Source organism: Castanea sativa, chromosome 4, assembly GCF_040712315.1.
Source record: "Castanea sativa cultivar Marrone di Chiusa Pesio chromosome 4, ASM4071231v1".
Classification (NCBI taxonomy): Eukaryota; Viridiplantae; Streptophyta; class Magnoliopsida; order Fagales; family Fagaceae; genus Castanea; species Castanea sativa.
The window spans coordinates 3,593,141-3,608,549 of NC_134016.1; the positions used below are offsets into that span (position 1 = coordinate 3,593,141).

The 15,409-nt window shown below is 35.8% G+C and overlaps 1 long non-coding RNA gene and 1 pseudogene across 1 annotated transcript; both read left to right on the top strand.

The window, feature by feature from the left end:
• The first annotated feature begins 161 nt into the window (after positions 1-161).
• Positions 162-3,933, top strand: LOC142630404 (putative disease resistance RPP13-like protein 3; annotated as a pseudogene).
• Positions 3,934-7,923: 3,990 nt separating this feature from the next.
• Positions 7,924-10,596, top strand: LOC142630516 (uncharacterized). The gene is made up of 4 exons (XR_012843329.1): positions 7,924-8,013; positions 8,602-8,703; positions 9,732-10,018; positions 10,242-10,596. It is a non-coding gene; the product is annotated as an uncharacterized LOC142630516 (long non-coding RNA).
• The last annotated feature ends 4,813 nt before the right edge of the window (positions 10,597-15,409 follow it).

Genomic DNA, 15,409 nt, shown 5'->3' on the forward strand with positions numbered 1-15,409 from the left:
ATGTCCCCAGATGGAACAAATAGATATGTACAAGTTGATGTTCTAATGTTCCCATCTTCTATATTGTTATTGCTGTTAGTCTTCAGCATACTGATACCTCTATAGTTTCCAAATACTTCCAGCTTATTTCTGAATTCTGACTTCTACCTGAGTACCAAAGAAAACATGGCTGAGGCTATTGTTGCTGATGTTGCTAAGGGAATACTGAACAAGCTGATTCCACTTGTTACTGACCAGATCAGCCTTGCTTGGGGTTTCAAGGAGGCGCTGACACGACTTTGTGACTCATTAATGACAATTCAAGCTGTGCTGGCTGATGCCGAGAGAAGGCAAGTGAGAGAAGAGCTAGTGAGGCTTTGGCTGCGGAGGCTTAAAGATGTTGCTTATGATGCTGATGACGTGCTAGATGAGCTTGCTTACGAGATTCTTCGGCGAAAGGTAGAGATCCGAAACCAAATGAAGAGAAAGGTATGCTTCTTCTTTTCATTTTCAAATCCCATTGCATTCCGTTTCAAGATGGCCAACAAAGTTAAGGCAATTGCTGAATCGCTGAAGAGAATTAATGATGAAGCAAATCAATTTAGACTTACTAAAGTCGAATCAGAAAATGTCAATCTTGAGAATGTCCTAGGCCAGCGAGTTGAATCAGTAAATGTCAATCCTAAGAATGTCCTAGGCCAGCGAGAGACAGATCGCTTTCTTGATAATTCAGAAGTTGTAGGAAGGGGAGATCGTGTTTCAGAAATAGTGAAATTAATGACTAGTAAAACCAGCGAAAAACTCTCAGTCATTCCCATAGTAGGAATGGCAGGTTTGGGAAAAACAACTTTAGCAAAAATGCTCTACAATCATGAGCTAGTGAAGAGTCATTTTAATAAGAAAATATGGGTATGTGTCTCTAATGATTTTGACGATAAAAGGATTCTAGGAGGGATTCTAGATTTCCTTATCGATAACCCAAGTCCATTAAATACAAAGGATAAAATACTTGAAAAACTTCAAGAAGAGTTGGAGGTTGGAAGATATCTTCTAGTCCTTGATGATGTGTGGAATGAAGAGTCACTTAAATGGGAAACTTTAAGAAGTTGTTTGTTGGGAATTACTTCAAATATTGGAAACTACATTATTGTTACAACCCGTAATGACAATGTGGCAGCAATCATGGGGACACTTCCCCGATGTCACTTGGAAAAACTTCCAGATGATGAGTGTTGGTCCATAATCAAGAAGAAAGTATCTCTTAGTGAAAGAGTTCCATTAACTCTAGATTTGGAGGAAATTGGAAGGGATATTGCTAAAAAATGTGGAGGGGTTCCATTAGCTGCAAAAGTCCTAGGAGGAATGATGTGTGGTAAAAAAGAGAAAAGTGAATGGTTAGCAATTCTAAACAATGAAATTTGGAACATACATGGCAGGAATGAAATTCTACCAATATTAAAATTGAGCTTCAATCATCTTCCATTGCCATCTCTTAAACAATGCTTTGCATATTGTTCAATTTTTCCTAAAGATTATGAGATTAACAAGGAAGAATTAATTCAGCTTTGGATGGCCGAAGGGTTTCTTCAACCGTCTCAAGGAAGTAGTTTAGTGATGGAAGATATTGGTAACATGCATTTTGATATATTGTTAGCAAATTCCTTATTCCAGGATGTGGAAAAGGACGATTGTGATAATATTAAGAGTTGTAAGATGCATGATTTGGTACATGATCTTGCCCTCTCAATTTAAAAATTTGAAACTTTGATTTTGGAGGAAGAATCACAAGATAATATCAATCATGTACAGGATAATATCAATCATGTACGGCGTTTATTAATCCAATATGATGGGGAAATAGTACCAAAAATTCCACTTTCAAATGACCATGTTCGGAGAATGCGTACACTTGTTTCAAAAAATGCTATGTCTGGAAACAAATTATCAAATTTTAAATGCTTGCGTGTTCTAAAATTATCTGGAAATCAGATAACAAAGTTATCAAACTCAATTGGTTGCTTGGTACACTTGAGGCTTCTCCACATCTCAAAGACTAGCATCAGAGCATTACCAAACTCCATCACCAAGCTCTACAATTTGCAGACTTTAAGACTTGAAGGCTGCAACAGATGTGAACAAGTTCCCACCCTCGGGCACCTACCCTGCCTTAAGGCTCTAGAAATAGCGGGAATGCATAACGTGACATGTATTGGAGTTGAGTTTTACGGCATTTGCAGTAATGTATTGTTTCCGACATTAAGAACACTCAGAATTGAAGATATGCACAAACTAGTGGAGTGGAAGGATGCACTGGAGGTGACATTAGCACGTGTAGTGTTTCCTTGCCTTGAGGTGTTGACCATTAAAAATTGTTCACAACTGAGGAGTGCCCCATGTCATTTTCCGTTTCTACAGAAATTAAAGATTGATAAAGTCTACAACACGGCTTTGCAAAGGATTAGCAGCAATCTTACCACACTCAAGTCCGCCCGTATTTCTAATATATCAGGACCTACTTTTGTGCCAGAGCAACTTTTCTGTACCTCTCTCCAATCACTCCAAATAGAATGTTGTCTGCAACTGAGTTCTATTGTGGACACCTCGCAACCCCTCATTTCCCTCGAGTTGACAATAAAATATTGTCCTAAGCTGAAGTGTTTTCCATGTATACAAGGTCTACGCCGCTTGCATATTGAAAATTGTGGTTTTGAAGTTCTAACTAAGCTACAATTATGTACGTCTCTCTCACAATTGCACATAATTTGTTGTCATGACTTGAAATCACTTCCAGATCTACAAGAATGCCATTCTCTTGCCCAACTAGATATCTACAGGTGTCGTAATCTCAAATCAATTCCAGATCTACAAGAATGCCATTCTCTTGCCCAACTAGATATCTACAGGTGTCGTAATCTCAAATCAATTCCAGATATACAAGAATGCCATTCTCTTGCCCAATTAGAGATCTACGGGTGTCCTAATCTCAAATCAATTCCAGATCTAGGAGAGTTGTGCTTTCTTACCTGTTTAGCAATTACAGATTGCAGCAACATCATGCGTCTGCCAGAGGGGTCATTAAAATGCTTGAAGAGTTTGGCGATTGGTGGGTATTGCAGGGAGCTGGATGTTTTTCCCAGTCTCAATTTCATCCAACACTCTCATACGACCCTCGAACGTCTACACTTGAAAGGGTGTTCTAAACTCAACTCTCTCCCAGACGAAATTCAACATTTCACTGCCCTTGAAACTCTGAGTATCGATAGTTTTGGTGGAATAGAAACTTTACCTGAGTGGTTGGGCAACCTTTCTTCCCTTAAAAAACTCAATATTTGGAAGTGCAATAACCTGATGTATCTGCCCACAACCACAACACGCCTCATCAAATTAGAAGAACTAGATATTATGTACTGCTCCAAGTTAAAGGAAAGATGTGCAAAGGGAAGCGGGGCTGAGTGGTTGAAGATTGTCCACATTCCAAAGATAAGCATGTAAGTTTTCTGATACCTCAAATCCTCTTCTCATATACTCTCCTTTGAATGAACAAATTATATATATTATTCATACTCAACCCTAATTTCTTTATTCCTCTTTTCCCTTTCCCAAATAAACGATGTCCTTCCGATTGAAGCCGCTGAATTTTCAGCATCCCCAGTCATAGAAAATGGCCCAACATTGGCCGTATTCCAATTACACAGAAATAATGAGGTAATTTCATCTAAACCTGATCTCCTCCTCTTCTTTTCTTGTGAACTTTTTTTTAAGGAACCAAATATAAAATGATGGACATAGACAATCCGTGGTTTTAAATGATTAGGGGTGCCAAATGGATGGGTTTGGGTTGGGCATAATTGGGTTGGGTATTTAAAACCCATTCACCCATTAAAACCCACTTAACTAATTGATTATAATCCAAACTCAACCCAACCCAATTATAATGGGTAAACTCCAACCCACCCAATTACCCAATTATTAAAATTACCAAAATGTCCATAAACACAGTAACAACTCAGCACTAGGAAAATAGAGGAATAAGATAGAAACTAAGTGGTTCGTCGTTTGGTTACCGAGAAAATTTAGAAAAATAAGGAAATGAAGTTTGAAAATTGGATTTCAATTATTTACGAACTAAAAACCAACACAAAAAAAAAAAAAAAAAAAAAAAAAAAGCCAAATGAAGCAACTTCGACTCAATCGAACCAAATATAACCAAATGGCTCTATTACATGCACCAAATTCAAAAAAAAAAAAAGACAATGAAAAATAAAAACTATCAATTCCTCAACTTTCTCAGCAACCAAACGGATTTTGGATCTGAAAAAAGAAACCACGAGTTCGAAGCGAAGAAGAAATGAAGAGATTCGAGCGAGAGGGGAGACCTTCGGGCTGAACTGAGAGAGCTCGTCATCGTCGTCGTCATCGTTGTGGTGGTGGTGGTTGTGGTGGTGGTGGTGAGGGTTTGAGAATAGGGAGAAATCTTGGGAATGAGATCGAGACAATTCGATGATTTGCTTGTCTATGAACTCCGTATTTGAGAATCGAACGCACCGCATCGAGAATTCTGTCGACGATTTGAAGGACTCGATTGAGTCTCGCCATGGCAGCTCTGATGGCAAGCTCAGAGAGCTCCATAATATTTAAAAAGATGTATCAAGATTTTCTGAGACACTTACTCTGTTTTGCTCGAATTTTTCTGGATTTTCAGAAAGAGTATTTGTGTGTTGTTGTTTGGTTGCCAAGAAAGTGAGAGAAAGGGAAATGACAAAAATTTTCTTTGTGGTTTCCGAGAAAGGCAAGAAAGGACAAGAAAATGAATGGATTTTAAAATTGAGAAATTTTTTTTTTTTTTTTTTTGGGAAAGGGCTGGGTTGAATTTGGGTATATTGTTTTTGGGTTAAATGGGGTTCAACAGATTTTTAGTTAAAACACAATAATCACTAGGTTTAATTGGGTTGATATCCATTTAACCCAACTAATAATTGGGTGGGTTTAGGTTAAATTAGAGTGAGTGGGTGGGTTTAGGTGGGCAAATGGATTTGGGCTTATCTTGCCACCCTTAGTTTTAATCCACTAGGGAAAGAACTAAAATTTATTAATGTGCAAAACAAGTTCAGGTACCTCAATTTCTCTTTTTCCCGAGACATTTTCTTTTTTCTTTTCCAACATAACAGAATGCTGAAAAGTTGTAGTTCACATAACATTCACAGTCTTAGCATTGTATTATGCTATTATTAGGTCCAATGGGAGCATTACTTTGTACCATCATCATGCTTCTAATCTATCGTTGTTCCAAAGTTGCTCGATGGTACAGTGGTTGCCGTTAACTGATTGGTTGGAGGTTTGAATCCTACTTGGGGAGATTTGATTCATTTGCTTTGGCCGTTAATGATAGGTAACCTATTCCTAGGTAACCTGTTTCTATTGCATTCTATACCAGCAACACTCATAATATCTAATCTTTAAAATCAAGATTTATAACATCTACCACGGTTAAAAAATTTGTGAGAGAAAAAGAAAGCTAAAAAAAATGGATGCTTTTTTAGTGGAAATTATGTCATGTTGAAGAATAGACAGTTATATACTAAATGCAAACAGGGATAACAAAAACATCATCTTTCTAGCTAAAACTTGTGAAACCAGTAAGCGTTGGATATATACTCTACATTTTCTATTCTTCTTGCAGTGACCTGAGCTATAGTTTTCAAATTGTTAGTTAAAGGTATCATATTTTGATGATCTTGAAGCTTTGCTGGACTGGTGGGACAACTTCTCCTTTCCTGAAGAGCTAATTTCTGGAGAAAATTATGGAAGAAGCGTAATCCATGCCAATAGAGATGCTCTCTGTTGTTAGAGTGGTTAAACGATGGACATAGGCAATCTAGGAATTTGTAATGCCAGGGTTTTGATATGATTCCTATCTTGTTGAAGTTCATTAAAATTTGTGAGTTCATTACAATGCAATAGAACAAAATGACTGTGTTCGTGAAGATTATTGAACTTAATAAGTCAGGCACAACCCTTTATCTTCTAATATTTCATTCTTCTTTGTTATGTTCAAAATTTGTGGCAAATTGATGTCAGTCAAAGCTTGAGGACCCTGCACATGTTATGATTTTCATTGAAGTTGGATTATTGAAGGTTTTTATATATTAATCTATCTTTTTCTATGCTGCTCATTTTTTTTCTTATGCATCTTCTATGCATTGGAATGAAATCATGCATCCTAGAGATTTTCTCTTTCACACGTTTAAGACTATAGATGAGCTCAATGATAGAATTTGGAAAACTGTAATGAATGTTTTATTATATCTACTTTTGGTTTATGTGCAATTGTATTTTTGTTTTCATTACGACTAAAGATCAATTTCTGTTGGACAAGGCTAAATGCTTAGGGATTTTATGCTTACCTCAAGTCTCTGTCGTTGGGGAACCTTTCATTTATACATCATCTATCTGTTAACAGTTGCAAGAAGCCAGAACTTCTACCAGCACTAGATGTGGCGGAATGCCTCGTTAATTTAAAGATGCCAATTATTTTTCAATGTTCCAATAAAAGGTCACATTTGATCAACAGGCTCTCAATCTATTTTATTCCCTTCAAACTTCAAACAGCTGACAAAGGATTTGAGCAAAGCGCTGTGAAATTCTATCATTTGACTTGTCTGTAAATGATATGTTTAATGTCCCCAAGAAAGAGGAGCAACTTGAGATTCAAGTCAAAAGAGAGCATCTTTTCATTTTATGTCTGATATCAAGTTCCAAATTTTTGGTAAGCCATCTTCATTTAACCTGTGTGAAATTTCTGGTTGCTGGCCAATTGGACTATTATTGCGTCTATATCTGCAAATGTTTACAATTTTACTCCGCATGATAGCACTACTAACTTTGTCAACCAATAAAATATCAAGTGAGTCCAAGTTTTCCGGCTTTTACATCATGGTTTCTTCCATCTCCTATGTACTCAGCAGTGGATCTTTTCTAATAAACTAAATTCCAGTGTGTCATCCACTTATTGAATCTTATTTTTTTTCTGGGTTATGGTTGGCTAACCTAGGGACCTCTTTTTTCATCAACATCTGAACTTTACTGCACTCTAAGGTATATATCTGCCCAAATAATTCCCAAATAATTTCTTCTTCATATCTTTATAGCCTCAATTAATGTCAGTTTTGTTCTTCTCTTCTTGTAAGCTTTTCCTTAACGAAAGGGCCAATTGGTTTGGATGCTCCAATTCATGAACATGTTGGAAGAACAGTTCTTAATAGTAAGCAGATAAGGTAATGGACATATATAACTTTTATTGGCTATTATTCAAAAATTACCATTTTAGTTTAAAATTTCATTTTGTTACTCAGAAATTATTTGAAAGTTTTACACATTAAGTCATGTTTGAGTATGGATATAAAAACAGTGAATGGCGACTCTCCCAAAAGATTTTGATGACTCCCCTAACCAATTAGAAGAGGGCAAGATCCATGACATACTCCGACAGTGTGGCAGGATGGCATGTTCTTGTTTCAATTGGGCTGGTACAATACTACAATTACAATGAACTTGCCACTTGAGAAGCTACTCATATTCACAAGTATGGTGGCTTCTTAAAAGCTTTTTGAATTTCTGCATTTTGGTAAGCTATGTTTCTTGTGAATAAGTTGGTTAGATTCCTTGAAATTGATTGTGGAAGATGCTAACCAAAATTAGCTGCACAGATTCCTAATAGTTCATCCACCTATCAAATCTTATTTTGTTATTGTGACCTCACCTAAAGCCCATTGTTATAGTGACTTCTACACTTCAATGCTTGCTAAGGTATGAATTTGATGGTTAGAAATCTTGCACGCTTGATTGATTATCAAAATTGTTACACATAAAATCACTTCTACATATCTTTGCCAGAGAAATTTAACATACTAGCTTCATTTATGGATTTTTACATGTCTGTTACAGCCTTCTGTTCTTGTCAATCTTCTTGTCTTAACTAAGAGGCCAACCCGTTTGGGTGCTCCAATTCATACTAGCCTACAGTGACTGGATAAGGTAATAAACATATGTCTCTGTAAGTTGACTTTTATTTGCAATCAATTAGTTCCATTTTTAAAAAAAATTAATTGTATTACTCAGAAATATGAGCTAAAAACCTCTATTAATTAAGTCAATCATGGCAAAAATATCTTGATGTGCTATTATATAATTTTAATAACCAACTGTATACTTCAGGTGATTCTATTTTGGTCTCAATAAAGTTTATTACTTATAAAAAAAAATTGTAGTTCCTACACTAAAAACCTTATTGTCAATGAATAGTTGAAGCAAGATACAGTATGTAGTTTTCCTGGAAAAAGATAGAACATACATGTATGAAACCTAAATCTAAATTGCTTACATAAACTAATTTTGCAGTGATAGTTGCTCATTGCTAACCAAGGCTGACAAACTTTATGCCTGGTCAATATATTGAGACTTAAGCCTTACTATTAATAACTTTGTTACTTTATCTTGTAGCCTCAACAACCCACTAGCAAATTTGATTTTATGTCTGATATCAAGTTCACACAATTTTCGGCAAGCCATATTACATTTTATAATACTAGCTTCTCTTAATTGAGTTTTGCTTGTCTGTTACAGTCTTCTCTTCTCATCAGTCTTGCTGTCTTAACTAAGAGGATATGCTGCTTGGGCGATCTAGTTCATTCAAAAGTTCTAAAAGACCTAGCCTACACTGCGTGGGTAAGGCAATGAACATATGTCTCTGTAATCTAACTCTTATTTACAATTATTCAATTAGTACCATTAGGCTTAGAATTGATTTTATTACTCAGAAATATGACTTAAAATTTCCATCAATGAAATCAGCCATGACTAAAATATCTTACTGTGTTTTAATCCAATTTTAGTTATAGCTCCTACACTAAAAGCCTCACTGTCAGTGATAAGTTGAAACATGATACAGTATGCAGTTTACGTTTTTTTTTATAAGTCAATATGCAGTTTTCTTGGAAAAAGATAGAACATACTGTTGAAGAACCTTCCAACTCTGTTTCTGGTCAGGCTTTAATACAGTGATGAAGATAACCCAACATGCACCGTTTCACTAATAGTCTATGCGCATTGTTTCATTTATGTCTTAAATGATGCGCACCGTTTTGACTTAAGCTGAGGAGTTTATTTCAGAATACACAAACGGTGTCATCTAGCAGTGAGTTCAAGTATCAGTTAGTGTTGGCGGGAATGTTAGTTGGAGAGGCCGTTATAGTTCCTGGAATCACGGGAATTGATCCGCATAGTTTGGATCTTAATCTATGTCTTTTAGTGCTAGATTGTAATTATATAAATAGGAAAGTTCTCACTCAGATGTATTATTGAGCTTGTAATTCAGTCTTGTTGTTAATAACAATCTTCGTCAACCTCTCGTTTCTCTCTCTCTCTTCCTCTATCTCTGCCTTCTTCTTCCTTGTTGAGTTCTTCTAAAATCTTCATTGTTTTTCACAGAATATTGATTTTTCTTCACATACCAGTATGAATGCTAAATCTAAAATGTCTTACATTACTAATTTTACTGTCTACCCCAAAATGAAGCTGGGATAGCTGCTAATTTCTAGACAAGGCCGAAAAACTTTATGCCTAGTCAACATTTTGAGCTTTAAGCTTTGCTATTAATAACTGTGTTACTTTATCTTGTAACCCAAAACACCCACTAGCACATTTTCTATTATTCTTCTCCTGCTTAAATTTATGTTGAATATTTGTTTATGCAGGTCCCGAAGTTGTCTGATTTGCTACAATCTCAACTAAATTTAAGCTTCACTTGTCGAAAGCTGATGTCAATTGCTGGTACTCACTCCTTAGTGCTGTTCTGCTCTTCAATTCGTTGGGCTGATATCTTGGAAAATATCAAAAGCTAATGGCAATTGCATCTGAATTTGAAGTGTGGTGGTCAGTAGAGGAATCATTGCTGCATGTATATAAGACTCCAATCTGGAAAATAGGTGACCTCATCTGCTGCAACAATAGAGTTCTCTAAGACCTGACTTAGATACTAAAGGTTTACCTTCTGTCATTGTTACAGTTTTTACATAGTCATATTTTACTTGTAAAAGAATAATTAGTGTTATTTACTTATTTAATGCCTTATCCTTTGTCATTCGGTTTAATTATTGACATTGTAGAACAAAAAGGAATGTCTTTTGTGTGTTTTTGTGTACCTTGTGATGTAATTGTTGTGATAGCAGAAGCTCTAATACAGATTTGGTTGGCTTGGTTGGCAGCCTTGCATATGCAGTAATATGCACTCGTCATCTCGGCCCAACATTTCTCAAGCTGTCAATGTGGAACCTAGTCGCTATGTGCAAGATTAGGATAATGGTCAGTCACAAGTTAATGGATCTTGAGATGTATTTTGGGAACGCTGATTTGGGTTTGAAGTTTGAGAGATGAATCTGTTGGAAGACATTTAGCTGGATATGTTGATTCAGACTATGCTGGAGAAGATCTGGATAATCTTTGTTCTACTCTGAAGCTAGAGGTTGACCTCCGGTGAGTTGGAGGTCGATACTATAGTCAACTATTGTATTATTAACCAGTGAAGTGGAATACATGGCTATGATTGAAGCTGTCAAGGAGGTTATCTGTCCACGCAGTTTCATTAAAGACTTTGCGAATCATCAGGAGCATGATCTTGAAAATTCAACATAACTAGGAGTTCTATTTGACTTTGACAACTTTTATATATATGTTGCTTTAACTAAAGAGAGGGCTGCAGTGCTGTGCAACGATTAGAGAGTAGAAAAACTTCTCTTCAGGTGAAGCCTTAAACTTTGTATTTTTTAGAGATTTTTTAGGGTGTATTTGGGGTATGAGTTTTGTGAAAGTGACTTTTTGCCTCTTCTGTAATGTACATATTTGATTAGTGAAATTTTCTCCACACCATCACCCGTGGATGTAGGCTATTACTGAACCACGAAAATCCTTGTTGCTTTTGTGAATTTTTTTTTTCTTCTAGGTATTTTTAATTTCTATTATCTGTTTGGAGATTTTTCTAAAATCCAAACTAGTTTTCACAATTAATCTTGTATGGAAGTGCTATCCAGAGGATGTTTCCCACTATTTATTTGCGAAACAATTTGCTATATCTATAAAATAATTTATCATCAATTATCACCATTCTCACAATCTAGATTTCTCCATGTTCTAATGTGGGTAATTGTATAGTATTCCCTACCTTAATATCCAAGAGCTTCCTTATAAGGTAATTATAGTTCTTTATGTTAAATTACCAATTGTCTCAAAAGCTTAAGTTTTTGGGACAATCGGTAATTTAACATAATATCAGAGCAGGAGATCCTGAGTTCAATCCCTGATTTTACTCTACCTCCCATTTAAAATGTTAAATTCCCACTTGTTGGCCCTCCACTTATAAAGGGAAATTTTAGGTCCACAAGTGAGGGAGAGCGTTAGACTTATGGTTAAGCGATTAAATTCACCATTTCCTAATAGCTTAAGCTTTTGGGACAATTGGTAATTTAATATAGTATTAGAGCAGGAGATCCTAAGTTCGATCTCTGGTTTTACTCTACCTCTCATTTAAAAAGTTAAATTCCCACTTGTTGGGCTCCCACTTATAAAGGGAAATTTTAGGTCCACAAGTGAGGGAGAGCGTTAGACTTATAGTTAAGCGATTAAATTCACCATTTCCTAATATGCCACCATATGGTGGCTACTTTGTTCTAACTGCAAACCAATTCTACATAGGAAGGGAAGACAATCTGCTGCCACTAAAATGTATTTGGTATTTCAATTATAAACTAATCACCATCTAGATCCATCATTCAGTTCTAAATGATGCGGTCCATCAATTGGTCAAGGTTTGAACTACGTAGGATCATATAGAAGGGTACATCATTTATGCTCTTGATAACATCATATTCACTAGAGGTAGTGTTATTATATCACCATCCGGCCAGTTCCATTCTAGCTAGACCTAATACCAAGGGGAGTCCATCTTAGCAGCCTTAGCTTATCAAGGTAAGAATTTATACTTGCATGATTGTTAATATTTGGGAATTGACCAAATCTGAAAAGTATAGGCATCTTTTCATGAAAGATGGATTGTTCCACATTATCTTTCAAAACTGAAACAATCTTATTCATTCTTTAATGTTCTTGATCTTTAAGAGAATTGTTCGAGCAAAGCTAGATTTTAGCGGTATTGGGCATCGAGTGGGACTAAACTTTGTCAAGCAAACTCTAAATATACCCAATTTAATTTTGTTTACAATTGCAGTGAAAGAAGAAGTTCTTGATGAGCTGTCATGATGAATTATCTATGTAGAAAAATTGAGTTCTAGAATTTAGGCAAAATTTGGGAAACAGTACAGGATGGGAAAAATTTTAGGACGAAAGCATGCGTTCAAACTTAATTAGTAAGTTGGACTCTTTTTGAAAGTCGAGTTTACTATACTCGACTTCCGGGTAACTTCAGTCCACACCACCGCATATTTCTCTGTCTGACGTGGATTAAAAAAAGGGAAAAAAAAAACCCCGTAGAAGTCGAGTTTTTTGAACTCGACTTTCATAAGTCGATTACCCTAAACTGGACTTCAAGGTCGCCACAGTGTCAAAAACTCATGTAGAAGTCGAGTTCACTAAACTCGACTTTTAGAAGTCAACAGTGAACTCCAATATAAGAAGGTGTATGAACTCACATAAAATTGAGTTTAATGTACTCGACTTTCAGTTAAAGTCGAGTACAGCTTACTCGACTTCTGGGTATTCACCCCTTCACGGTAAAAGAATTTTGAATGGAAATCGAGTTTCTTGTACTCGATTTCCAATTAATTCTGCAACCACCTCAACTGCCTCAGATTATTACTCTGATGACTCTTAATCCCTTACTCTCACAACTCTCACAACTCTCACTTCTCCCAGCTCTCTCCCACGTCCAAAATTCTCCCTTTCACCACACATCACATTCTACAAATTAAAAAGGTTGTTTCTTCTTCTTCAATAAGGGAGGTAAATTATTCAAACATTTTAAACTTTTCTTCTTCAATACTTGGTTATTCAACGTTCTTGAATTTTTTTTTTATTATAATCGTAGTAATGGTAGTTTATGTGCTGTATATATATATATATATATATATATGTGTGTTGTTTGTAATGGTAGTTTATTATCATTATGATGTGCTGTTTTTTTTATGATGTGCTGTTTTTTTTTTTTTTTTTTTTTTTTTTTTTGATCCCAGCAAAGAAAAGTTTCAGCTCTCTTAATAAAACATTGTAAATTATAGTGATTCAAGAAACATGAACTTGATGGGCTGTTATATTATAATGATGTGCTGTTTTTTTTTTTTTTTTTTTTATCCCAGCAAAGAAAACTTTCAGCTCTCTTAATAAAACATTGTAAATTATAGTGATTCAAGAAACATGAACTTGATGGGCTGTTATATTATTATGATGTGCTGTTTTTTTTTTTTTTTTGATCCCAGCAAAGAAAACTTTCAGCTCTCTTAATAAAACATTGTAAATTATAGTGATTCAAGAAACATGAACTTGATGGGCTGTTATATTATTATGATGTGCTGTTTTTTTTTTTTGATCCCAGCAAAGAAAAGTTTCAGCTCTCTTAATAAATATTGTAAATTATAGTGGCAGGATTCAAGAAACATGAACTTCTCTTGTTAGTTGTAAGGTGTAACGTATTAATTTTTTAAGGTTAGCGACCATGTAGAAATTTGTTTGAGTTTAAAAATTTGTTTATAGTTGTTTAAAATTTTTTTTAAGGTTAGCAACCATGTTATCTTTATATTTTCCTTGAGGCAATATTTGTAGTTCATATCGAATAAATGTGTTATATTTGTCACTAACTTTCAGTAAACTTATTTGACTTGTAGGCTTGTAATGAGTTCGATTGATTTATATTTATATTATGGTGGGGAGCTCTGCAATGATGTTACTTATGGAGTGGCATATGAAGGGCCTGGTACAAAGTTAGAAATTATTCAGCTAAAAAAACGGCGGGAGATCAATTTGAAGAAGTTGAAAAAGAAAATTATGAAAGAGCTGAATTTGGACCGTCGGTTGCAAGACATAAAAATTACATATCGTGCTCCTCTTGCAATGTTCAGTGACCGTATTGTCTTCACACCTATTGAAATAAAAGGAGACAAGCATGTTAAGATTATGTTTGACAGGATAAACTCTATGCCCCAATTAAAAGCTGCTGAGTTGTATATAAGTGTGGAGCCTCGTATAGAAGTTGGCGGTGCAGATGTGCAACAAACAACTTTGGAGGGTGGTGGCGGGGAAGAATTCCAATCATTACATGCAGATAGTCATCCGACTCTTACCCCGTCCACTATAGTTGGGGGTTATACACTACCATGTCAAGAGAGACCAACTCCAATGGAGGCTTGCGGATCTAGTTATCAACAAGAATATATTCAATCTCTAGGGGGGGAAGGTGAAGACGAAGACGAAGACGAAGATGATGTTGATCATGGTAGAGATGAGTATGAAGAGATGATTGGGAGAGATGACTTTCACGAGAATACTATAAACTATGAAAATGTTGACAATGTCTGTGATGATGTCGTGGATGATCATGATGATGATGCTATAGAGTTTCAAGATGATATAGGCGATGGTGATCATGCTACAGTCCCTACATATGAAGCTCATGGCCTGTCATTCTATGCAAACACTTGGGATAATGTTATTGATCCTTCAAGTGTTGAGATACCATTTTCATCAAGTTGGGGGCGGGGAATGAATTTTAGCAAAGGGTTGATTTTCCCTAATAAAGAGGCTGTGAAACAAGCATTAATAGTTTACTCTCTGGATAACAACAAGAATTATATAACTGAGTGGTCCAACCAGAAAAGATTGTGTGTGAAGTGCGCAAATGAGTCATGTGCATGGAAAGTCCGAGCATTCTCGCAACCGAAGCTTAACGGATTATGGGCTGTCAAAGTATTTGGCGGTCCTCACACTTGTCCATCAGTTGGGGTGAACAAAGATGGCAGAATGATGGATTCGAATTTTCTTGCCAAAGAACTGCATAAATATATACTTGACGATCACACCAGCAAAATAAAGGGTCTCCAAAATCTGATGAAGGAAAGGTTTAACCACGATATATCATACTACAAGATATGGGATGCGAAACAAAAGGCTATTGCAAACATACACGGGAATTGGGAAGAGTCGTACCAAAAGTTGCAGAAGTTGTTGTTGGCATATAAGGATAGCGATCCAGGTACACAAGTAAAGTTTCGGTCGATCAACGGGGACATACCGGGTACTATTATATTCAAGTATGTGTTCTGGGCTTTTGCTCCTTCCATTGCTGGATTCGCACATTGTAGGCCAGTGATTAGTATTGATGGAACTCATCTTTATGGAAAATATAAAGGAAAGTTGTTGATTGCAATGGCTA